The sequence below is a fragment of the Oryctolagus cuniculus genome, chromosome 13, assembly GCF_051225735.1.
Source record: "Oryctolagus cuniculus isolate XC-2025 breed Fujian yellow rabbit chromosome 13, ASM5122573v1, whole genome shotgun sequence".
Classification (NCBI taxonomy): domain Eukaryota; kingdom Metazoa; phylum Chordata; class Mammalia; order Lagomorpha; family Leporidae; genus Oryctolagus; species Oryctolagus cuniculus.
Genome location: NC_142879.1, coordinates 21946968 through 21973240, shown reverse-complemented (window position 1 = coordinate 21973240; position 26273 = coordinate 21946968). Strand labels below are relative to the sequence as shown.

At 53.3% G+C, this 26273-nt stretch overlaps 1 long non-coding RNA gene across 5 annotated transcripts in view; it reads right to left on the bottom strand.

Annotated features, from left to right (window-relative positions):
- Positions 1 to 233: 233 nt before the first annotated feature.
- LOC127483528 (uncharacterized) overlaps positions 234 to 26273 on the bottom strand; it is a 37501-nt gene continuing 11461 nt past the window's right edge. The window contains exons 1-5 of one of the 5 annotated variants that reach the window (XR_016219588.1): positions 4796 to 5889; positions 4066 to 4245; positions 3118 to 3183; positions 2426 to 2560; positions 234 to 2303 (exon numbers count right to left, since the gene is read on the bottom strand). This is a non-coding gene — a long non-coding RNA (uncharacterized LOC127483528). The other 4 variants (XR_016219589.1, XR_016219586.1, XR_016219585.1 and 1 more) reach the window with 4 other exon arrangements.

Sequence of the window (26273 nt, the reverse complement as noted above, 5' to 3'; positions counted from 1 at the left end):
AATGAAGTTGTCATTTATTTTCCAGATCAGTGGTCCCTCTGCTCAGTTTATTTAGCTCCCTTGAGTCTGCTTTGTCCTTCTAGCATCTACCACCCACTACACACACACACACACACACACACATACACACACAATTCAAAAAGTTCTCAGGAAATGAAATTAAAAGGTAAGTTTATTTTGCTGCAAGAAAAAATTGAAATTGTCTACATGAGGTCTTCAAAAAGTTCATGAAAAATATATAAAAAAAAACCACACAGATTCCAAACATTTTTGCACCAAAATAAACTTTTTAAAAATTTGTTATTTTATTTATTTTAAAGGCAGAGTGACAGAGAAGCCAGTGTAGAGAGAGGGATCCTCCACCCACTGGTCTACTGCCCACATGATAATGAGCCAGGCCAAAGCCAAGAGCTAGGAGCTCCATCTGGGTCTCCCACGCAGGTGCAGGGGCCCAAGGACTTCAAGCACCTGCTGCTGCTTTCCCAGGCGCAGTGTCAGGGAGCGGATCCGAGCACAGCAGCAGGGCTGGCGCTCTGACTTGGGATGCTAGTCTTGCAAGTGGTCACTTTACCTACTCATCAAAATGCCAGCCTCCAAACCTATTTTTAATTCGGTTTTCCCATGAACTTTTTGAAGTTCCCTCACATAGATGTGTGTGTGTGTGTGTGAGAGAGAGAGAGTATGTGGACATAAATCAACACCTAGAACAATGCCTAGCCTAAGTGGGGACTCAAGGACAGGGAGGGGCTCTCCCTCTTAATTTTTTCAAAGTTTCTTTTTAGCACAGACAAGTAAATCACAACCCAAGGGAGTCAACTGAGAGTTATCAGAAACACACACAGGGGAAGGCGTTCGGGCTCAGCAGTTAAGACGCCACTTGGGGCACCCACATACCGTATCTGAGTGCCTGGGCTCAACTCCAGGCCCTGTTTTCAATCCCAGCTTCTGCTCATGTGCACCTTGGCAAGGCAGCACGAGATGGCCCAGTAAAGACACAGTCTGACTCACCCAATGCCCACTTGATTTTGCAGTATAGCCCAGCTCTGGCTGTTGCAGGCATTTGGGGAGTGAACCAATAAATGGAAGACCTCTCTCTCTCTCTCTCTCTCGCTCTTGCTCTCTCTCTCATCTCTTTGCCTTTGAAATAAGATGAAAATAAATCAATCATTTTTAAAAGAATTTTTTATTTATTTGACAGGTAGAGTTACAGACAGTGAGAGAGAGAAAGAGAGAAAGGTCTTCCATCCGGTGGAGCCAGGTGCCTCTTCCTGGTCTCCCATGCAAGTGCAGGGGCCCAAGCACTTGGGCCATCCTCCACTGCCCTCCCGGGCCACAGCAGAGCTGGACTGGAAGAGGAGCAACCGGGACTAGAACCCGGCGCCCATATGGGATGCCGGCGCCGCAGGCAGAGGATTAACCTAGTGTGCCACAGCACCGGCCCCTCAATCAATCATTTTTTAAAAGAATACATACACCACCGAATTGACCAGACACAGGTGTGTATTCTAAAAACACTGCCAGGTGTGGACAGGGGGAGGGCACGCAGGGCCCAAGGATGGGGGGAGCTTTGAAGAGGGAGTGTCTTCTCACACCCACACCCGCAATGTCCGTCCATTCAGCAGCACAAACGCTCCGCTGGTTCTCCTGTGAAGTCAGGGGATTTCAGGGCCCAGACGGAGAATTTTAGGTTGGAAATTCCCCCTGGATCTTCCACCCCTCCACCCCGAGTGAACGCGCAGGAGCAGGGGAGGGAGCTGGTGCGAGCAGCTTCCTTGGGTGGTTGACGGCAGAGTCTCTGGTCTGATCCCTGGTGGTTCACAGAGCACCTCTGCCCAGGAACATTTGCGTGCATCCAGCCTCCGCCTTGCTGTGCCTGGAAGGACGCTGCCAGGAGCAGCAGCTTGGTGATGTGGGCTAAGCCGCTGCTATGACTCACACAATGCACACTCGCCCAGCCCTCGTGCACCCGAGTTCCTCCTGTCTCTAGTCACCCTCAGCCTCTCACTACCCAAAGCGTTCCCAGGCACTCAGCCTGGGCTGTTCTGACGAAGACTGAGAACAGCGCAATCCAAAAAGGTTAGCACTGAAGCCAGGGATGCCTGAGTGGGGAAGGACCTCACCGTTCGCCGGCCCCTCAGGGACCCTCTTGGCCATGGCTGGGACAGCTGTCAGCCAACTCTGCCTTGTGACTTCCAAGGCTGGGTGCAAAGCTGGCAAACAGGTGGAAGTGTTAAGCAACCCACAGTTCAATATGCTCGAAGCGCCCGTGGATTTCCCATAGTTGGCTGTGTCCCTGTGGTTCCCTGCAGGAGAGATGGGAGGAGCTCTTCTGAGTAGGAGTACTGGGCTGTGGTGGGAAGGAAAGAGCAGGGGAGGGGCGGGGAGACACAGAGGGGCACGGGGAGGGAGGGGTTTCCTCTCTTACCTCAGGGACTTCCAACGCCATTCACTGAAATGATGCTGGACTGATCGCTCCATAATTCTGTGGCACTTCAAACAGCTCCCCAGACTCCATCCCCAAAAGTCGAATTTAGCACGTGTGAGGGACTGGACTCGTGGCCTAGTGGGTTAAGCCACTACCTGTGATGCTGAGAGCCCTTAGGTGCGAGTCCCAGCTGCTCCACTTCCTATCCCACTCCCTGCTTAACAGCCTAGGAAAAGCAGCAGAAGATGGTCCTAGTGCTTGAGACCCTGCCACCCACGTGGGAGACCCACATGGAGCTCCTAGTTCCTTGGCTTTGGCCTGGCCCAGTTCTTCCTGTTGGGACTATGTGGGGAGGGGGGGTGAACCAGCAGATGGAAGAGCTCTCTCTGACTCTCATCTCTCTGTAACTCTACCTTTCAAATAACTAAACAAATCCTTTGAAACATTGTAGTACATCCAAATGAGGTCTGCATGTCTTTTTTTCAGGTTTTCGATACATTGGAATTGCCTGCAGGTTGAAATTCACTTCCTTAAAGAGCTCTGGACAAGCCCGCCCCATCCCCAGTGATTAAAAAATTCCCACGAACAGTTTCCTGAAGGCCTGTGCTTGCACGGCAGTGGGCAGGTGGACTGATCCCTGAGTAAGAACAAGTCCCTGCTCTCCCCAAACCCAGCCTGGCCGACCGGCTCACCTGAGTCCTGTAGCCACCTCCCTGTCCCAGCATCCAGCTCGCCGCTTTGTTGTGGGCTAAGCCAAGCTGCTGACAGGAACAAAAATGACTTGTTTTTGAGAGTAAAGATACAAGCTCTGACTCAGATGACGCACTCGCGTTCACGGAGGGAGACTCTCACATCCGACCTACCTTCCGTCCACAGAAAGTCACGTTGCTACTCTAACCACATCACTAATTCCGAAAGATGGGGACTCCTACACACGGCCTCCCGGTCAATGCCTCTGATTGGTGCAGGGACCTGGCAGGCGCCCAGCCCCAAGTTCCTGGCACCCCCAGTTCTCTTGGCATCAACAGCAAAATCACATGGGTATGACTGCAGTGCGAAAGGTAGGGTCCTCAATTTGCGGGTTCTCTGGGATTCTGCCCTAAAAAGGCAGACTCTTGGGCCCAGGAAAAGACCTTGAGCATATCCGAGTGGGGTTAAAGACCTGCCTTTTGAGCCAGCAGGCCCAGGTAATCCCGTGCAAGCCTGGTGTTTGAACTTGACCCACTCAGGGCTGGGCCTCCGGGAAGGACAGTATCTGGAGGAGACCACTGCCCCCTGCCCTCCAGGACCACGCTGCTTCTGCCCTTGAGGTCTTTCACAGACATCCCCCTCACCTGCCTCTCCCAGGGTCTGCCTAAAGACTCTCTTATCTGCCGGAAGATTGGTCTCTTGCTAGGGGGTCCTATTCTAACCGCCTGGGCAGAGAGAACAGAGCAAGGGGATAGGACAGACACCTGGGCAGGACTGTCCAAGGAACAAGAAGCCAGGATTGTTCAAGGAACGAGAAGCCCAGGGTTGGGACTCACCCTTGGCCCTCCTCCTCCCCCCCAAAAAAAAGAACAAAAAAATTACAAAACAAAACCTTAAACTCTGTGTCCCTGTGATGCCACTAAGCATTGAATTATCAGGTAGTGACTCACCTTTGAGCTCTTTGTTGATGAACCACAGTTGTAGACCTGGATTTAAGCCCTGGCTCCATCGTGAATTGGCTGCATGACCTTGATAAAGTTATTGAACCTCTTGTACATTTAGTTCTCTTCTCTGTAAAACCGACATGAGGTGATCAGTGGATACAGCTGTGTCTGGTTTCATACAGTAACCTGAAAAGATGTATTTATTTATTTGAAAGAGTTACACAGAGAGGAGAGGCAGAAAGAGAGAGAGAGAGAGAGAGAGAGAGAGAGAGAAGTCTCCCATCTGCTGTTTCACTCTCAATTGGCTGCAACGGCCAGAGATGCACTGATCCAAAGCCAGGAGCCAGGAGCTTCTTCCGGGTCTCCCACATGGGTGCAGGGGTCCAAGGACTTGAGCCATCTTCTACTGCTTTCTCAGTCCATAGCAGAGAGCTGGATCAGAAGTGGAGCTGCTGGGACTCAAACCGGTGCCCATATGGGATACTGACACTGCCCATACTTCCGGGTCTCCCATGCAGGTGCAGGGGCCCAAGGACTTGGGTCATCTTCTACTGCTTTCCCAGGCCATAACAGAGAGCTGGACCAGAAGTGGAGCAGCTGGGACCCATACCAGTGCCCATATGGGATAAATGGCAGTTTTACCTGCTATGCCACAGCACCAGCCCCAGAAGGCAATTTTTTAAAAATCGCCCTAGATATTACTAACAACATAACTATGAAACACACATCTTCTTACACTTATCTCCTCCTCTTCTTCTTCACCTGCTCCAAGCACCAGGCCTAGCGCAACGAAGTGCAGGAGCCCAGAGCCGCACTCAACACCATGCACCTGCTGCAGCCCCCACCCCCTCTCCAGGCTCCCACGTTTGCCTTCCCATCATGACGCCGTTCTTTCATCTGCTGGTTGAAATTGTTTCCAAAGCTGTCTTCATCCTACCCCAGCCCCAATGGACAAGGTGCCCAGGTCAACCAGCGTTCATTAGCAAAGAGTGACAGGTACTGTTGCTAGTGCCTAAGGATACAAAGGTGATGAAAGTCTGGTCCCTGAGGTCAAGAGATGCAGCTGCTTTGCATCGGGACCCATCACTGTCATCCTGAGAGAAGAGGAAAACCAGCGATCAGCCCACAGCGCCGGGAGAGCGCAGAGGTGGAGCTCTTGGTCGGCTCGGGGGCCTGGGATGCTTTCAGCCTTGGCTTTGAGAAGCAGAGAAGAGGGAAGACCCTCTCTAAGACTGACCGAGAGGAGGGCCAGCAGGGCTGCAGGCTGACAGGAGAGGCGGGGGAGCAGACGGAGCTGCACAGGGAGGGAGGGGCTGAGTGTGAGCCATCCCAGCTCGGCTCCCCTCCGCCCTCACCCGGGCACAGGGAGACGGTGGGAACAGGAGCGCCCTTCTGTGGGGAGCATTCCCGGGGAAGGAGCTGGCTCCAGAAATCCCCTTTCTCTGACCTTCATCACATCCTCGGCTGAGAGCTGTACACAAACTCAAAGGACGTGGGGACGTGGAGGCCCCCTTCTGCTGGTTTCTTCTTTTTTATCTACAGACAACTTTTCTTTTGATTTCGTAAGTCCAATTGCAGAATTCAGAAACTCCCATTCCCCTCACAAGGGGGTGAAAATCGGAAGATGCAGTGCTTTCTGGGGAAGGTTTTAACTTGGGAATGAAGATTTCACCAGCACCTCAGCATCCAGCCACCCCCCTTCATGGGCCCAAGGTCCACAGCCATGGGGCAGGAGCAAGGCCGGCCACCAGGGCTTCCTACACTATGTTCCTAGCCGGAGGTTGTTGCTGGCCTGGCGCCTGGCCACCATCATCACCACTGCTGGCCGTGGGTACTTACCCCTCGCTTCCTGGGCTCAGTGCTCGGGGCCAGGGCGGGGGTCTGTGGCCAGTCTCCTCGTTCCTTGCCCTCCTGCTCCTGCTGTTCCCCGAGTGCAGGTGCCCTTTCACTGTGATCAAGATCTGCAGATAACAGCTCTTTCTGGAAGGTTCTGATCACCATCCTTGGCATGCCTTTTACAACACCCCAAGCACATGCACACTCATACATCCAACTCACTCTCTTGCTGGCAAACTTCCACTCACCCTTCAAGTTCAGTCACGTGTCACTCATCTCAGCAGAACTTCCCCTGGCCACCCCTCCTCCTGCTGGTCGCCGCTTACTCTCTAGGCTTCACAGCACCTCTTCTCCAACCCTTCATAACGCTGCCCCATTGTGCAGCAGGCTGTTGGCGACCATTCCCAGGAAGACGCAGCTCCTCCAGGCACAGCCGGGGACCCACCCCAGCATCCAGCCCAGTGCCTAGCAAACACTGTCTGAGCATGGGCTCCACCACTAAACCGGAAGCTGGATGGGGCCAACTTTCTGTCTTGTTCGGCGTCGTATCCACGGCAGCCAGGACAGTGCCTTGCAGGCAGAAGGCCCTCAATACAAATCGGTTGAATCAACTGAATTTAATTAACTCAGGATGACCCAGGGAAATACAAGACTTGTCCAAGCAACAACGTTTCCTGAAAGCTGCTTTATTTGAGATGACGTCAACTTTAGATTTTTATTGAGTGCGTGTACAAGTCTTTTTACGCAAACTGTGGGAGAGAGGAAGACTAGGGCAGCCAGTTTATTGGCAGGTGGGAAGGTGGAGATGAGATCTTTATAAAAACAGTGCCAACACCAGGGAGACAGCCGTAAGAGCCAAGAAGAGAGACAGACCTAATTGCTGTGGGGATTCTCGCTTCCGTCTCCCCAGAAATGGGCAGAGACCTCCAAGGAGAACGAGCCACTGGCCTTGAGACACCGTGCATGGTGATTTCACACCCTGGCCCTGGCCGCCCGCTCTAATTGGTTGGAGGGTGGATGCCCCACCTAAGCTGAGCTGTTGGTCTCTGCACGTTCTCATGCACGCATGGAAGCTAAAAGGCTGTTCTCCAGAAAGGGGAGTGGGATAGTAATTGCTGGAGCCTGGGGGCAGAGACTGGGGGCTACGAGGGAGGCTGGGTAGCCGGCAGTACAACACTGCTGCGTGGGGAGAATGCGTTCCGGTGCTCAGCAGCACAGCAGGATGACCGTGATGACAACCTCTGCACGTGGAGACCCCAGAGAGAGCAGCTCAAAGCCTCCACACACAGAGACAGGCAGAGGAGACGGAGCCGCTTGTTCCCCGGCTCCAGTCACTGCACACGTACACAAGGATGTACACCTGCAAGGAGGTACACGCCTGGGTCAATGAGACAGAGAAAAAGGAAATGCAGTGTTTTAGAAGAAGGAATTAGCAGGCAGGCCCTGGCTCCGGGCTGCGAGGTTGCCGTCTACTGCAAACCTCCAGGAGGCACTGAGGGACCCGGTCTGGGTGAGAATGGGACAGCACGGGCAGGGGCAGGGCCAGGGCCAGGGGTGCCAAGCATTGCAGGAAGGAGCGCGCTTGCTCCCTTGGAGAGCCAGAGGCTGGGCCTGGCTTTCGGGCACTCCTGAGTCCAACTCCTCCGTGGCCAGCAGTGGCTTCCATTCATTCCTAGTCTGAGACCCCCAGGCCCCTTACCAGAAGCCCTCTCCTTTCACTTCAGCCAGCTGGACCTGCACCCTGCAGCCTCCAAACCTTGGTGAAGATTGTGTCACTGTGTAGGAGCGGGCGTGACCCGATGGGCACTGGTGGAGAAAGGGTGAAGTTTATCGGTCACCCTCTCCCTCCCCCGTATCCCCACCCTCTCCCGCCACATCCCCAGTCCAGAGGCCCCTCCATCTCCCCTAAACCTGGCAGCAGCCCAGCAGTGAGGGATTTCATGGCCAGGCAAAGGCCAGCCTGGGGAGTCGTGGGTGTCCGGAAGCCCCATCTGACAGAGCCTTGGAATAAACCGGGTATTGGTAGCTCCAGAGAACAACTCTGCCTCCAGAGTCCCTGTAACAGAAGTGACGCACCCCCAGGGAGAGCCAGCAGTGTCTGCACAGGTGGTGGCGTGTGCGCAGCTGCAGGTGTGGGTGGGAGAGGCACGGGGTCCCTGGGGGATGTCCTGGAGCCCCGTCGGTGTGCCCAGCACTTCTCTCTAAAGGAAAAGCATGCAGAGTCACTGTTACAAAGGAAAGGCACTGAGCTCCTACCTCCTTGTGGCTTTGAGGTTGGCAAAAGTGCACACACGGCAACCTCTTTACAAAAACTGAGCCCAGCTACTCTGAGCTGAATCACACCCTCAACCCAGGCTCCCAGAGGAGAGGGAGGGGCGGAGTTTCTGGGGAAGAGGTGGTGGGACTCCAGGACTGGGTGGGGGGAAGAGATGGCCAAGTTCATGGAGGAGTCCAGAGGCATATAAAGGAGCGAGGGAACACATACATTACATACTGATGCATAGCCTGTATTATTATTTGTTATTATATAATACACATGGTATACTACTATATATTTGTATAATAGAATTACCAGTGTTGGAGCAGACATTTTTTTTAAGATTTATTTATTTATTTATTTGAAAGTCAGAGTTACACAGAGGAAGGAGAGGCAGAGAGAGAGAGAAGGAGAGAGAGAGAGAGAGTTTTCCATCCGTTGGTTCACTCCCAGTTGGCTGCAATGGCCGGAGCTGCGCCGATACGAAGCCAGGAGCTAGGAGTTTCCTCCGGGTCTCCCACACGGGTACAGGGGCCCAAGGACTTGGACCATCTTCTGCTTTCCCAGGCCATAGCAGAGAGCTGGATAGGAAGTGGAGCAGCCAGGTCTCAAACCGGCGCCCATGTGGGATGCCGGTGATTCAGGTCAGAGCATTAACCCACTGCGCCACAGTGCCAGCCCTGGAGCAGGCATTTTGCAGAATGGTTAGGTCAGCACTAGGGATGCCCTGGGTTTGACCCGGCTCTGTTTCTCATCCAGCTTCCAGCTAATGCAGCCTGGGAGGCTCAAGAACTTGGGTTCCTGCCATCTGTGTGGGAGTCTCAGATGGAGTTCCGGTCTCCTAGTTTAACCTCGCCCAGCCCTGGCTGCTGGCAGGCATTTGGGAAGTGAACTTGTAAATACAAGATCTTTCTTTCACTGTCAATGTCTTTCTCGTGCCCTCTCTCGCTCTCTGCCTTTCAAACAAAATGAAAATTTTAAAAATTATCCATGTTGAATGAGGCCCGGGGCTTTGGGAGAAAGAGACCCTGCAGCCTTGACTTTGTTAGCATTGCAGGAAATGGACTTGGAGGCTGCAGAGATGAGGGCTTGACCCTACATTTCACCCTCCCTTCAGTGCCTTTGTCGGCACTTCCACACAGGTGCCCAGGTGCAGCCTGGGCTGTAGCACCGGCTTCCACAAGGGCTCTGCCTGCTCACAAGGGAGGGGCTTGGGTGTAAGGCATGAGCTGGGCAGCTTGAGAGGCAGGGACGTGGGCAGTTTCTCCTTCTTTCTTGACACATTTCCCATCTAAACCTCTTTGCTCCTACTTCGTCTCCCTCTCTGGGAGGTGGGGCAGGTGGGAGACCACCACTCCCCTAGCACTCGCCCCGCATTGTGGCTAAGAATGTGAGTTTGGAGTCAGGTTGCCTGAATTGCAACCTAGCTCTGCCACTTTGCAAACTGCCCTTGGGAAAGTAATTTCAGCTTTCTCTCTGACTTTCAGTTTCCCCTCTGCAAGGCGGAGATCAAGTTAGACCCTGCCTCATAAGCGTATTGCGAAAATGACTCAGGGGAAAAAGTCTACCCCAGTGAGCACCTGGAAGACTTCTGGGTGGGTCCTCACCGGCACTGCCGACACCAGCTGCTGGGTTTTGACGTTCAGGTCTTTCCAACCTCATGGGGATTGTGGCCTCTTGTCAGGGAAGTCTCCTCCCTCACCCCTCTCTCTGAGGGACTCAAAGCACTTCCCAGATAGACAGCCTTGGAGCAGAGGACAAGGAGCTTGGGCCAATTCTCCCCACTCCACCGTGGGCCAAGGTCAGGTCCAGAGCTGTCGGGCACGGGGCCAAAGCTTCAGCACAGCAAGGCCCGGCTATAAGCACAGCCAAGACCTCACAGCCCCTGGGAACCATTCCCTGGACCAGCAAGGCGGCTACCTTGACTCTGCCTGGGCCCTGTTAAGGAGGACATGCAAGCAGCAAGTCATCCCGAGGAAGTCACCTGTCCCCCATGACCTACAGCAGGTGTGTTCTCCTTCCCCCTTCCGCTCCAACTCAGCACAACCAAACTCAGAAGGTTCTGGGTGCTCTGAGCAAGCACAAGCAGTCAGCAGGTGCAGCCCTGGCTTTCCCTGGGTTTGCCAATGGCTAGCTCTGATTCACTTCTTCTGTCTGTAAAGGCAAGGATGAGGTTGGGGGACATCTAAGGTTCATAATCTAAACCCCTTTAGGAATTGCTTCGGGGCCAGCATTGTGGTGCAGCGGGTAAACCACCACCTGTGTGCAACCCCAGTGTCCCAAAGAGCACTGGTTCCAGTCCCAGTTTCTCCACTTCCAATCTAGCTCCCTGTTAATGCCCTTGGGAGTGAGCAGATGATGGGCCAAGTTTTAGGGCTCCTGCCACCCATGTGGGAGACCTGGATGGAGTTGCAGACTCCTGGCTTTGGCCTGGCCCAGCCCTAGTCATTTGTGGCCATTTGAGGAACAAACCAGCAGGTGGAAGGTTTCTCTCTCACACCCCCTCTCACTGTAACTCTGCCTTTCAGGTAAGTAAAGTAAATCTTTTTTTTAAAGATTTATTTATTTACCTGAAAGTCAGAGGTATACAGAGAGAGAGAGAGAGAGAGAGAGAGAGAGAAAGGTATTCCATCTTTCCATCTGATGGTCCACTCCCCAATTGGCTGCAACGGCTGAAGCTGCACCAATCTAAAGCCAGGAGCCAGAAGTTCTTCCGGGTCTCCCATGTGGGTACAGGGGCCCAAGGACTTAGGCCATCTTCCACTGCTTTCCCAGGCCAGAGCAGAGAGCTGGATCGGAAGTGGAGCAGCCAGGACTTGAACTGGCGCCCATATGGGATGCTGGCACTGCAGGCAGCAGCTTTACCTGCTACGCCACAGCACCGGCCCAGTAAAATAAATCTTTTAAAAAAGAAATTGCCTCGTGTCAAGGTCGCATGGAAAAAGAGCCAGACACCAATATCCTGGAACATGAAACATCCCACCGGCTGGCGCCACAGCTCACTAGGCTAATCCTCCCTCTGCGGCGCCGGCACCCCAGGTTCTAGTCCTGGTTGGGGCACTGGGTACTAGTCCCGGTTGCTCCTCTTCCAGTCCAGCTCTCTGCTGTGGCTCTGGAGGGCAGTGGGGGATGGCCCAAGTGCTTGGGTCCCTGCACCCACATGGGAGACCGGGAGGAAGCACCCAGTTCCTGGCTTTGGATCGGTGCAGCACTGGCCCTGGCAGCCATTAGGGGAGTGAACCAACAGAAGGAAGACCTTTCTCTCTGTCTCTCTCTCTCTCACCATCTAACTCTGCCTGTCAAAAAAGAAAGAAAGAAAGAAAAGGAAAGGAAAGGAAAGGAAAGGAAAGGAAAGGAAAGGAAAGGAAAGGAAAGGAAAGGAAAGGAAAGGAAAGGAAAGGAAAGGAAAGGAAAGGAAAGGAAAGGAAAGGAAAGGAAAGGAAAGGAAAGAAAAGAAAAGAAAAGAAAAGAAAAGAAAAGAAAAGAAAAGAAAAGAAAAGAAAAGAAAAGAAAAGAGAAAAGAAAAGAAACATCCCACCAACCACTACACCTCCTCCAGGCGGCTACCCCGTCCTGCAGAGCCTGATCCCCAAGGGGCAGTAGCCGGGAAGGGGCTGTCCTCACCTTCTGGCCATGGGCCCTCTGGTGCTTGCAAGAGACAGGCCTGGGTCTGGAGGAGGCAACAGGACCCCTGACTGGGTCTTACACAAAGTAAACAGGCAAATAAATAAGGATACGGAGGTGCCCTATTCGGAAAGCCATTTTTTCAAGTAACGTCTTCAAGGCAAATGAATGTGGACACTTGCCCATCCCCTGAATGTTTCCTGTCCCAGGGGAAGCTACGAAGGGCTCAGGTGCAGGCTCAAACCACCGCAGCAGAGATTTATGGCTGCGAGGATCCAGGAGCTCCCTCAGGTGGGAGATGCTGAGCCAGGTGACCGTGGACACTCGTTGGTGCCTCCGATCCGCACACGTTCTGCTGAGGCAGATGTGTGATGTGACCTCTCCCTCACCCCTTCCCTCCCTGCGGACTCCCTTCCTGCTTGAGAATTCTAGATTTTGCATGGATTGAGCAAGAAAGTACAAAGGAAGACTGACTTGGCATAATCCCACGGAGCCCTGACAGAAGGAACAGGTTTGGCAATGAATGTGTCACAGTGTGACCCCAGACAAGTGACTTGACCAGAAAAAAAAAAATCGAGGATGTTCACATCCTGTTCAGCAGCCACGTCTACACGGGCAGGGATGAGCCGTGACCATTCAAGGCTGGCTGACCCCCTGCAGAGGAGACAGGGAAGGTGTGTGTTCCCCAGAGTCCCACAAGGAGGTGTGCTGACCTCCACCTCCTGGACTGTGAGTACCCCTGAGTTTGTAACCCCACTGAAAAAAATGATGAGGGTCCAGGTGAAGATGTGATGGTGGCTCATGCCCCCTCCCAGGAGGCCCCAGAAGGATGGGAGAAGCTGCCAGATTAATGGAAATGATGAACGACACACTGAAACCATGCTAGCTCATGGAGAAAGATCACTGGGAGAAAAGTAGCACAGTACACGCCCCCACCTGGACAAGGTTGGAAGCCGCTTACAGCCAGTGTGTGTCCACTTGACCGGATCGCAGCATGCCCGGCTGCCTGGTTAAGCATTCTGTCTGGGTGTCTCTGTGAGGATGCTTCCAGGAAAGGTTAGGATTTGAATCTGGGCGCTGTAGGCAGAGGCCGCCCTTCCCCTTGTGGGTGAACCTTGTTAAATCTGTGCAGAGCTTCCGCTGGACGAAAATGCAAAGGCAGGGGAGGTCCCTCTCCTCGGCCTGAGCGCTGAGCCCACGTGTCCACCTTTGCCTGCGCGGGGCACGCCTGCCCCTCAGGTCTGCAGACCGGTGCCGGAAGCTATGCCAGGGGCTCCCTGGCTCCCAGGCCTTGGAAGCACAGCCTGGGAGCTCCTGGGTCTCCGGCTCGCAGGCAGTAGATGGCGGGGGCTCTCTGCCTCGATGCTCTCATGAGCCTTACAGTAAACTGCATGGTTCTATTGGCTGTGCTTCTCCTGGGGGCCCTACTACAAGATGAACTGAATGCATCAGAGAAGGTGAGCTTTAAGACTGGTCACAGAGGCTGGCGCTGTGGTACAGCGGGTTAACACCTGGCCTGAAGTGCCGGCATCCCATATGGGTGCTGGTTTAAGACCCGGCTGCTCCACTTCCGATCCAGCTCTCTGCTATGGCCTGGGAAAGCAGTAGAAGATGGTCCAAGTCCTTCAAGTCCTTGGTCCCCTGTACCCATGTGGGGGACCTGGAAGAAGCTCCTGGCTCCTGGCTTCGGATGGGCACAGCTCCAGCCTTTGTGGCCGTTTGGGGAGTGAACCAGCGGATGGAATACCTCTCTCTCTCTCTCTCTCTCTCTCTCTCTCTATCTCTATCTCTCTATCTCTCTCCTTCTCTCTCTGTGTAACTCTGACTTCCAAATAAATAAATAAATCTTAAAAAAAAAAGACGGGTCACAGAAGGAATAAAGAGAAGTGAGTCATTGATTCAGACACAACTGATGGGACGAGAGTGGGTGTGAGGGATAAACCCGCAGAGCAGGCTCTGACCCAGGAGCAGCTGTGGGCATAGCCAGCCACGTGCAGAAGCTATGTTCTCAGCAAGTCATCCCCAAGCCCTGGTTCCCCCTTCCTCACACGGAATGGAGACGAAGGTAAGCTAGCTAATCCCTACACTCCATCCAACATGAAGTGCCTACATGAAGGTAAAGCTAGTCCCTACGCTCCATCCAACCCCAGCCTTCCACATTTTGCGATCCTGAAACAAAGGCAAATTGGCTTCGGTAGAGTAGAAAACAGGTAGTAAGGAAAAGGGGTGGGGGGAGGCCAGGCTCTTGAATCATGCGCTCAGAGTAACTCAAGCGTCAGCTTGGGCTCAGCAAACCCAAATCCTAGCCCCGATCAAACAGCATCTAGGGCTCCTCCCTGGAAAGTAGCCCCAGGGCGGAAGGCAGCCTGTGTCTGTGACTGAACAAACTGGCTGGGGGCTGGCTGGGTCCACAAAGGTGTTCCACCACCCCCCTCCCGGTCACTGCCCACCCACGAGCACCGGCTTCAGCGCCAGATGTGACCCTAATTCTCAAATTCATCAGCTGGTCTTTGGGTCTGAATACAGACGGACCCCTCTGTCTAGGCTTGTTCACAAAGCGGCAGAAGCCCCCAAGGGAGGCCGGGGCTAGAGGACAGCTCGGATTACTGCCTTTGGCACCGTGCATAGGACAGGGCTTAGAAGAACTTGATGTTCTTCAGGGCACGAAGCAGCTCTGGGGCCTACATCTTTCCTGGAAGCATGCACTCACTGGCCTTTGCCCTGAGACTCCCAGAATTTTCCATCCCCCAGCACCTTTGTCAACTCAAATAGGTGTCATGGGCAGAAACAGATACAGAAAGTGGAGAGTGTGGCAGGATCGCAGCCTCACAGAGCACGCGGCTTGGTACAGGTCATGAAACACAGTCCAGGGAAATCCCCAGACAAAAGCGCCCCAGCTGGTCTCCCCATCACTTTGGGTAACTTTCCATCACCACACCCACCCCTCCCCACCTCCTAGGTCTTTTCTAAAAGAATCTGTTTCTCACTTAGAGACCTGCTGGGCATGGGAATCTAAAGAAGCAATGAGCCCAGCTCCTGAACTTGAGACGCTACCACGTCCGTGGGAAGGTGAAACTTACACCCATGCCCCAAGTACAGAGTACCCAGGGGGCACAGTGATCGCAGGCAGACTGCAAAGGCAGAGGCTCAGAGGCGGGGACGTCACCGAGGGCTGGAGCAGCAGCCTTCCTGGAAGAGGAGCACTTAGTGCACAATGGGCTCGGAGTCCGGGAGAAGAGCTGGAACAGAATGTGACAGGCTGACATGCACACAGCCACAGACCATAGAAAGAAATGGGTGGCTGGCGCCGCCGCGGCTCACTAGGCTAATCCTCCACCTGCGGCGCTGGTACCCGGGGTTCTAGTCCTGGTTGGGGCGCTGGATTCTGCCCCAGTTGCTCCTCTTCCAGTCCAGCTCTCTGCTGTGTGTGGAGTGCAGTGGAGGATGGCCCAGGTGCTCCGGCCCCTGCACCCACATGGGAGACCAGGAGGAGGCACCTGGCTCCTGGCTTTGGATCAGCGCAGCGCACCAGCCATAGCAGCCATTTGGAGAGTGAACCAATGGAAAGAAGACCTTTCTCTCTGTCTTTCTCACTGTCTAACTCTGCCTGGCGAAAGAAAGAAAGAAAGAAAGAAAGAAAGAAAGAAAGAAAGAAAGAAAGAAAGAAAGAAAGAAAGAAAGAAAGAGAGAGAGAGAGAGAGAGAGAGAGAGAGAGAGAGAGAAAGGAAGGAAGGAAGGAAGGAAGGAAGGAAGGAAGGAAGGAAGGAAGGAAGGAAGGAAGGAAGGAAGAAAGAAAAAAAAAGAAATGGGTGAAATGAAGCACTATTATTAAGTGCCTATGGTATACCGCACCAGGCACTTTCCATCTGTCATTCCGTTCTAGCTTCCCAAGAGGAGTGGTAGTATTGATTTCCATTTTGCAGTTGGGAAAACTGAGGGTTTTATATGAACTCAGACTCTGACCTGGTGACCAATGAGAAACGTCTGCATGGCCAGACCGGAGAACAATTTGATGATAATGGTGATGGGGTGAGATTGGCATGGCCATGGCGTTCGGGGTGCTGGAGAACACTGCCCACCTACCACCTGAAGGTCCTGACTGGGAGCCCCCTGGCATTCATGCCCATGACCCAGGTACACTGACATTGGCCTTCACCCCAAGGGCCTTTGCTCACACCTGGGGCCCCGGTGCTCTACGGCTGCCCTCCCCCCTAGCCCCTGGGATGATGTCATTCATCCCACCACGGCCAAGAGGCCCACGCGGCATTACCATGGTAGCCACCCAGCTGTGACGGCGACAAAGGTGGTGGTATTAGAGATTCAGAGGGCGATGGTAACTGGTGTCATTATTTCTTCCTGCCGTTGTGATTTTCCTATTTTTGAGGTTCCAGGTGTGAGATGGAAAGGTTGAGCCTTCTATTCAGCTTCAGGCGCAGCCTGGTGGTGGGGGGGTGCAGGGTGGGAGGATGGGAGGATGGTGGAGGTGGGGAGGCCAGGAGCTGCGGGCTGGGGCCCTACATGACTCTCCAAGCAGCACCTTGATGGAGCGCTGAGCCATCCGGGGGCTGGGGTGAGTCAGGCCAGATGGGGGAACCGTAGGCATTCTAGCAGAACATGACTGCCGGCTGGACCATCGGGGAATCCCTCAAGGGAACCCAGGCCCCATACTGACCAGCGCCGGCCGGTAGGAAAACCCTGTCTTGCTACATGACCCCTGATTCATGGCTTTCCCCGCCGCGCCCAGCTCACGTGCTGCCCCGGAAGCAGCCGTCCGTCCCCAGCCCCGTCCTGTGATTTTACAATAATCACCCCCCAAATTCCTCAGAGAAGAAACTCCACCAGAGACACCGAAGTGTCAGAAACTCAAGAAGCCAGGATCCAGCTCCAGGGCTCGACCCCCGAGGGCAGAGCTGACCCACCCAGGAGATGGCCAGGGGCTGGCTGGGGTGTTCAGAGACACGCTCCTGGGCTCCTGTGAACACTGCTTCTGTGGCTAGGAAAATGCAAACCTGGGCGCGTGGCACGGCAGCGAAGTCGCCACCTGGAACCCCCACATCCTAAAGCAGAGGGCCTGGTTTCAGCCCCGGCCACTCCACTTCCAATCGCCTTTCTGCTAACGTGGCTCTTGGGAGGCAGCAGGCGATGGCTCAAGCACTTGGCTCCCTGCCACCCATGTGGGAGACCTGGGTTGAGTTTCCAGCTCCTAGGACTGGCCCAGCCCAGCCACGGCTATTTGTAGGCATTTGGGAATGAACCATTAGATGGGAGTGCTTGTTCTGTGTGTGTGTGTGTGTGTGTGTGTGTGTTTCTGCCTCTCAAATAAATTTACAAATCAGTTGAAAATAACAAGCCATTCCTGGGCCGCAGTAAGTAACATTTATTGAGTACATCCTATGTGCCAAGTGCTAGAAAGTTCCTCATTTCAGCTAGCAGTGAGCCCATCGGCTCCCCCACAGCTCTGTTTAAGGGCAGCAGAGGGTCCTGGAAGCCACAGTACCTGAGCCGAGAGCCAGGCTCTGACTCCACCAGTGTGTGGGCTGTCACCTCTGGAATTCGGTGCCCCCAGCTGTAAGATGGGCCAACCAGAAATCCTTCTATCAGCTACACAGATACACACTAGGATTGCTGTAAGTATTAGCAGAGGAGTTCATATACACTCACTTTTAGAGCATTGGCCCACGTTTTGTTTTGATTATTTATTCCAAAGAACGTAGGACACTTGGATCCAGTTCCCTCCTTGGAAAAGCTCTTAAAACCCAGAGGGCATAGGGCTGGGCTGAACTCCACAGAGGCAACCAGGGTATCATGTTTCTCTGTTTTCCCAGGGCACACACCCCAGGGAGGCCAGGCGGATGGCTGGGCCAGGAGCAGGTGGGGCCCAGGGGAGGAGAGCCCTAGGGAGTTCTGACCTGCCCCCAGGCTCGGGGCACCCAGCGGCATTCACTCAGCAGGGGCTGCTTTATCATTCCCAAGGTGGGCGTTTTAGGCCCTGGCCTCCTCAAACCTTGAAATAAAGGTATCTCAACATCAGCCTCCAGAAGCCACAGAAACTGCGGGCACTGCTCATCTTTCCAACTGGGAACAACGGATGGGATTATAGATCCAAGTGGCCTGGGAAGGCCAGGGCCCCGCCCTCCATGCTCACGCCCAATAGCTCTAGAGGGAGGAAACACACACACACACACACACATACACACAGCCAGGAAAGCTAACACTGACCCAGACACCCTGTCTGGAATATTACCAGCTAAGACTGCAGGTGTTTTTTCCTAGGAGGGTGAGAAATCGCAGTTGTAACCTATTTTTAAAAGTGTTCAGTTGGCCACTTACCTTTAAGAAAACAGAGCTTTTACAAGGGCGGGGCGGAAGCGATGGAGGGGGGTGCCTAGTAAGGGTGGAGAGAGCCAGAGAGCTGGGGGGCGAGGGTACTGGGGGGCCAGACGCAGGGCACGGGGAGGAGGGACAGGCACCATCAGTGCACATACAGAGCCAGTTTGGAGCCTAGGGACCCCTGACTGCACCCAGCAGCAGGGCCCCCGGGGACATGCCCAGCCCTATCTTGGTCATGGACAGATTATGTTCCTGGATCCCGTCACTCTATCCAAGCCTACGGTTCCCTTGAAACAAGCTCCTGACCGAGGACAACAGAAGCGCCTCCCTGGCACGGCGGTTGGAATCTGATCAGCAGTGGATGCCACGGGCATTGCTCACCATTCATATCACCATCAGCAAATGAGATGGTAAATCTGACCAGCCCTGGGAAAGCCCCCCTTCCAGAAACATCTTATACACAGAGGCACTGCTCCAGAGAACAGCTCAGTGAGAAGGAACAAAGGAAAATACCAAACGTCATCTATCAAGTCACTGTCAACTTTCAGGAATCTGTGCTGAGAGAGAAACCCCTGTGGCGCTCGCCTACAGCTCAGCCGGTGCCACCTTAGAGCCGTAGACACGGGTTCAAGAGACGCCGGGGATGGCAAAACCCTAACTCGCTTCCTGCATCCCCAGCTGCTTCTGCCCCAGCCCATCCGGTCCTGCTGGGGAGGGTGGGGGTAGGTGTCAGAGGCCAAGGATGAGCTTGTAAATCCCCAGACACCTGCCAGGGCCCTCCACCTGCGCCAGCGTCTGTCTCCATCGAGAGGAAAGATAGCTTCAAGGATGCCACAACCAATCTCAGCAGCCGGAGTGGAAAATACAGCTCTGACACGGGCCGTTGGCGCGGGGGAAATTCTGCAGATGAACCATATTGAGACTCGGTGGTGTTATCTTCTATGGTTGCTGAGCTCGGGTTTTTAATTTTTTCTCCTCTTTTTCTGTTTGGGAGGCAACGGGTGTTTTCCTTCCGTTGCAGTCGGGGGCGGGGGGAGCTGCTGCCACACAATTCCTAGGCAGGCTGCAGCTGGGGTTGGGGGAGGGGGGATCTCAGGCTTTCCTCTGGGACATGGACAGGTGGGACAATGGGAGAAATGCACCCTCAGGACATTATTTTCCCCCTTTTAAAACCTACTGGCAGTGGGGGGAGGCAGTGCTGTGGCATAGCAGGTAAAGCCGCTGCCTGCAGTGCCGGCATCCTATATGGGTGCTGGTTTGAGACCCGGCTGCTCCACTTCCTATCCAGCTCTCTGCTGTGGCCTGGGAAAGCAGTAGAAGATGGCCCAAGTCCTTGGGGCCCTGCACCCACATGGGAGACCTAGAAGAAGCTCCTGGCTCCTGGCTTCATACTGGCACAGCTCCGGCCATTGCAGCCATTTGGGGAGTGAGCCAACGGCTGAAGACCCCCCCCCCATAACTCTGCCTTTCAAATAAATAAATAAATATTAAAAAAAAAAAAAACCTGTTGGAGGAGTAAGCACATTTGGCTCAGCAGTTAAGTCACATCCGATATCAGAACGCCTGGCTCGGTTCCCAGCTGCCCTACTCCTGATCCAGCTTCCCGCTAATGCGCATCCTGAGAGGCAGCCGGTAGTGACTCAAGTGCCTGGGATCCTGTCAATGATGTGGGAGCCCAGACTGACTTCCAGGCTCTGGCTTCAGCCTGGCCCAGCCCTGGCTATTGCGGGTCTTTGGTTGATGAACCAGCAGATGGAAAAATCCCTCTTCTCTCTTCTCTCTCCCTCCCACTCTCTCTCTCTCTCTTTCATTCTTTCTCTCTCTCTGCATTTCAAATTAAATGAAAATAAATAGAAAGTTTGAAAAAAACATTGGGAGCACATTGCTCATCTCTCCATGGTGATGCAGATTCAGACATAAACTAACTCATCAGCAGAAGTTCAAAGTTCTGGTTCCTATTCTCCCACCCTCACAGTCCTTTAAAGGGTCTGAGGAAAGGAAGGAAGGAAGGAAGGAAGGAAGGAAGGAAGGAAGGAAGGAAGGAAGGAAGGAAGGAAGGAAGGAAGGGAGAAAGGGAGAAAGGGAGAAAGGGAGAAAGGGAGAAAGGGAGAAAGGGAGAAAGGGAGAAAGGGAGAAAGGGAGAAAGGGAGAAAGGGAGAAAGGGAGAAAGGGAAGAAAGAAAGAAAGAAAGAAAGAAAGAAAGAAAGAAAGAAAGAAAGAAAGAAAGAAAGAAAGAAAGAAAGAAAGAAAGAAAGAAAGAAAGAAAGAAATGCTGATGTGGATAAACTGGAAGATAATTAATTCCCAACGTCCTCATAGCTCTGACAGCTCTAGGCATGTGATATGGAGTAGAGCCTTAGCTCCATCCATCGTCTAGCTTCAGGCAAGCAAGCCAGCCTCTCTAAGCCTGCTTCTCCGTCTGGAAAATGCAGGAAGAACCCTGTCTTGACTGCCTCCTCGGGCAGCGGGAAGAGTGGACGACTTCAAAGGTGAGCGGGCGCGTTGTGATCCTTGGAGTTCCAGACACATGGGAAGTACTCGTATGATTTCCTCTTATGCGGACAAATGCAAACAGGGAGTCTTCAACAAGTGCATGGAAACTTCACATACACGTACATACATACATATCTTTAAATTATGTAAGTGTTTGAGGAACAGAGATAGAAAGACAAAAGGAGAGAGAGAGCAAGAGCTCCCATCCACATCCACGGGTTCACTCCCCAAATGACCACGAGAGCTGGGACTGAGAGCCAAGACCAAAGTCAGGAGCTGGGAATTCACGTGGCCTCCACGTGGGAGAGCAACCCAGTGATTTGAGCCCTCGCTGCTGCCTCCCGGAGTCTGCATTGGCAGGAAGCTGGAATCAGAAGCCAGAGCAGAGAATTGAACTCAGCCACTCTGATACGGGCATCTCAGCCACCAGGCTAAATGCACACTCCTCACATTGTCTTTGATCCCATTTTTCCACTGAGTTTCTGAAGCCCCCCTGTAGAAGATGGTTAAGGCGCCACCTGCAATGCTGGCATCCCATTGGGGCACTGGTTCGAGTCCTGGCTGCTTCGTTGCAGATCCAACTCCCTGCCAATGCACCTGAGAAAGCAGCAGAGGATGATCCAAGTACCTGGGTCCCTGACACCCACATGGGAGACACAGATGGAGTTCCAGGCTCCTGGATTTGGTGTAGCCCATCTCCATCCATTGCAGCCATTTGGGGAGTGAGCCAGCAGGTGGAAGATATTCTCTCTCTCTCTCTTTCTCTGTCTCTCTCTCTCTCTGTCTCTGTCTCTCTCTTCCCTCTTTATAGTTTCAAATACATAAATAAATCTTTAAAAAGCAGAACCTAGTTCTGCTTATCTAGAACTTCTGTCACTCCACAAATCTAGCAACAGCCTCCTAGTCGTGCAGGAGAGGATTTAGTTGGACTGAAGAAAAATTTCTGACCTCCCAGATCATGAGACACTATGGAACCCTGCTGAACAGCTTCGGGAAAAGAGCAGACAGGACTGGTGCCAGGGTGGTTAGTCATCTCTCACAGGCCTGCTCGAAATGACTCCCAGTTCCCTTCCAGTGCAAGATGGCCCACATAAGGGTTGAACCAGGGAAATCATCTACATGGTGGATTTATGCTGGACCATTTCCAACCTCCAACTCTTACTGGAATCTGAGAGTAGCTTCCCGGAAGTTGCTTCTAGAGGGTGTGAGTTCTGGGACAGTTTTCTGCAGCAGTATGTTGGGAGGATAGGTGGTGTGGAGAGCGGATGAGGTTTAGAAGAAGTGCAGAGCAGTGGTTTAATAGCTTCCAAAAAAGTGAAGCTCATGGAGCAGGTACGGCGGCTCAGGGAAAATTCTTGCTATGCTAAGAAGCTGCGTGGTATAGTTTAAAAAAAAAAATTCTAAGCTTGGGTATCAAACTTGGGTTCACATTCCTGCCTCAATCATTTACTAACTCCATGACCTAAAGCAACTCACTCAAGCCTTAATTTATCTTTCTGCAAAATACAATTAGGAGCCAAAGAGATTCTTGAGGAAGTGTCTGGCACACAGCAAGAAACCAGATAGCAATAAAGGAAAACCAGCTAAGACACAGGGTGTTGGACTGTGGGCTCCAGCGGAGGCCCTGAGATGCAGGGCACCCAGGAAGCATACAGCACAGGGTATCAGAAAGCTGCCGTGGGTTGGTCACTGCAGAGCTGCGAGGCATCCCACACAGGGGCACACATTCACAATCACAACAGATAAGATTGCTTAAGCCATCCCCGGAATTGAGGAGATGAATAAGAGCCTGCAGATCAGTGTGTTTCCCCAGCCGTGTCATGAACAAGGAAGGCACACAGGGGATCCAAGAAGCCCGGGCAGAGGGGGATTTTCCAAGGAAGCTTACTGAAAAGCACAGCTTCCCACAGCTGTGAAGGTGACTGTTGGGAGGAAAGTGATTTAGTGGCGAGGGTAATGCAGCCCAGGAAAAGGCTGTATGGCTTAGTGGTAGACGGCATGGCTGGGGAGAAGAAACTCCTGAGTCTTAACCCTGCTGCCAGTTCTGGGAGAAACCATCGGGACTTCTGTCCTTGAGTCAAGGACAAGATCACTAACGGGTGAACTCATTCATGTGTTTAACTAATTTGTAGCCTTAAAGTATTCCAACCAGGGGCCGGCATTGTGGCACAGTGGGTTAAGCCACTGCCTGTGGCGCCAGCATCCTACATGGGTGCTGGTTCAAGTCCTGGCTGCTCTGCTTCAGAACCAGCTCCCTGCTAATGATCTGGGAAATGCAAGATGGCCCAAGTACCTGAGTCCCTGCACCCATGTGGGAGATCTGGAAGAAGCTCCTGGCTCCTAGCTTTGGTCTGGCCCAGCCCTGGCTGTTGTAGCCATTTGGGGGGAGTGAACCAGTGAATGGAAAATTCTCTCTCCTCTCCTCTCCTCTCCTCTCCTCTCCTCTCCTCTCCTCTCCTCTCTCTCTCTCTCTCTCTCTCCTCTCTCTCTCCCCCACTCTTTCCCTCTCCCTCTCCATAACTCTGCCTTTCAAATAAATAAATACATCTTCAAAAAAAAAAAAAAGTATTGCAACCAGTTGGCAAAATTCTTCGATCTTCCTCAAGGGAGGAGAAAGAACTGAGGAGTCGCCCCATTCTACAGAGACACAAACTGAGGCCCACTGAAGTTCCCCATTCCACAGAGACACAAACTGAGGCCCACTGAAGTTGAAAGTTGCATCTCCCAAGTCACATGGAAGAGAGACAGAAACCCAGGCCTCCCTTTCCTGGGTCTTTAAACATTTGATAATTTTAAATCTATACTGTAACCAAATTATGCAAAATAGTCACAGCAAACTAGACTGTATCTCTTCTCATTGTTGGCTTGTAGTTTTAAAGAGACACACCTCAAATCATACCCTTTCAGATGCTCACATGTAGATGCACTGAAGAAATGCAGCAAGCATATACAGCAAAATGATAATGGTTGGGGCCAGCGCTGTGGCACAAGGGGTAAAGCCGCTGCCTGCAGTGCCAGCCTCCCATACGGGCGCCTGTTTGAGTCCCGGCTGCTCCACTTTCAATCCAGCTTTCTGCTATGGCCTGGGAAAGCAGTGGAGGATGGCCCAAGTCTTTGGGCCCCTGCACCCACATAGGATGAAGCTCCTGGCTCCTGGCTTCGGATCGGCGCAGCTCCGGCCGTTGTGGCCATTTGGGGAGTGAACCAGCAGATGGAAGACCTCTCTCTCTGTTTCTACCTCTCTTTGTAACTCTGTCTTTCAAATAAATAAATAAAATTAAAAAAAAAAAAAAAGAGAGAGAATGCATTCTGGGCACAGGCACTTGATGCAACAGAGAAGGTGCTGGTTGGAACCCCAGGATCCCCCACTGGAGTGCCTGGATTCAAGTCCTGGCTCCATTGCCGGTGCTAATGGGCACCCTGGGGGTTGGATCCCTGCCGCGCACAGGGGAGATCTGGCTCAAATGCTCTGCTCAGGCATTTGGGGAATGAATCAGCGGGTTGGAAGTCTCAGTCCGGCTGTTTCCCCGGCCCTCTCTCTCTGCCTCTCAGATAAAGGAAGAAAGAGGAATGCATCGTGTTCTCTGGCAGTGTGTGGGGTGGAGGGGACAATGCATGCTAAGAGTTAACGTGGTTGTCCTCGGAATAGTGTCAGAGCTGCGGTCAAGTGCCCAGGCGGCCCTCAGCTTGAGCGAGGGTGGCAAGTGCAGGGGACCAGGGAAGGGCTCAGCATCCGTCACACCAATCCACAGACCAGATCTCAGCTCCATGGCCCTGGCAGCCCCAACCCTCTTTTGGCCAGGACAGGAGCAGGCTCTGGCTTGATGTGGCCGGCGACAGCCCGCACTCCCCCTCCCTCCACCCCAGTTTACTCTAAAACCCTCTGGCTTTACATGAAATGAAACAGAAGCCCCAGCTGTCGCCAGCGTGACCAGCAGCTCCTGCGTCCCACTCCCGGGCTCATCTGCCCCCACCCACATAGAAAGACAAGCTGGGGACATCATTTCTCCCTCTGTTTGCATCAAACTTTGGATGTTCAAAGTCATTTCAGGAGGCCCAGAAAGGAAAGCGAAATCGTGGTGGTGTCAACAGACACAGTCACTCTGACGGTGATGGCCACAGTAGCCAGATGCCATGGAGTAGTTCCCGGGGCTGGCGTAAGCAAGCAGGCGTCAGGCCAGAACCACCCAGTGCAGGCAGGGAGGGCTGCAAGACAGGTTCTTGTCTTCCTGTAACAGAGGAATCTCAGGCATGAGACGGAGAGCAGGGGTAAGGGAGGCAGCGGGGTTGAATGAGAGGTGGTGCACCTGTCAGACCGGCTGGGCACCGGATGGACCAGAGAGACCGTGTCCAGCCATTCAGATGGGAGTGAGCGAGGTTACATAGTTTAGTGGCGTGAATACACCTGACAAGCAGGCAGGCAGGCATCCAGCAAAGAGCTCAGAGCTCAGTTTGCATTCAGAACGCAGGGCATGTAAGGGAACGGGGTCCAAGTCTTCTGGCCGTCTCTCCTTCTCCTCACCCCCTTCTCCTACACAAAGGGTTTTCCGGGTGTGAAACTTGTGAGACTCTTACCCGATACCATGAGACCAGGTAGCCCACTTGGTGAGGGGCAGAGAGGATTCCCTTAGGGGGAAGGCTGGACCACCCATAAAGGAACTGGGGTGCGGGCAGGACTTTAATGCATAAAAAGCCGGGCTGTTTCTAGGTGCTTCCTTTTCCGTGAGCCCCTTTCACACAGAGATGCCAGTTCCGTCTCCCTACCTAACGCAAGTGCACACTGTGCCAGGCATTCACCCCATCATTCTCTCACATCCAGGGGCACAGCTGCCAGGTCCCCATGGCAGAGCCGGCAGGAGGCCAGCTTGCCCACGCCACCCTCTAAGGAGTGCCTCTGACCACCCCTCCCTCCCTGGCGCCAGCCCCGTCACCAGCTCTGCCTAATGCACTTTGTGTCTTGCGGCCCCTGTCACCAGGTCCCTGTCCATGCGCCTCAGGGCGGGCAGTTTTGGCTTTCACACGGATGTTTGCAAGGCGCTTTTTGGAACTTCAACATCTGCTAGAAACTCCTTTTATCAGTAGCTGAGTCGTTCCCAGCCTACAGTGCAACTGACTTGTGCTACAAACAGCACTGGCCTCATCTTGGACTCTTTTTCTTTTTTTTTTTTTCATCTTGGACTCTCGAGAGCTGAGTTTTATGAGATCTGCAAAGGAAAGTTTCTTTCTCCTATCAGCCATGTGACCAGGCTTAGGCCACATTTGAAACAGACCAAGTTGCTGTCTTGGGTCACCTCCCATCATACTCTGCTCCCTCTCCCTGCAAATGGAGGACCCGCCCCCTCGCCCTCCAAGGGGCTCTAGCCCCTCCATTGGAAGCCATGTGTTCTGGGGCCAGTGTTGTGGCACAGTGAGCTAAGCCACCACCTGGAGTACATGCATCCCGTGTTGGATCTCCAGCTCAAGTCCAGGCTATTCTGCTTCTGATCCGGCTCCCTGCTAATGTGCCCGGAAAGGCAACAGAGGATGTCTCAAGTGTCTGGGCCCCTGCACCCACATGGGAGACCCAGATGGAGCTCTGGGCTCCAGTCAATGGCCTGGCCCAGCCCCAGCTGCTGCAGCCATTTGGGGAGTGAACCAATAAATGGATGTGCGTGCTCTCCCTCTCTCTCTCTCT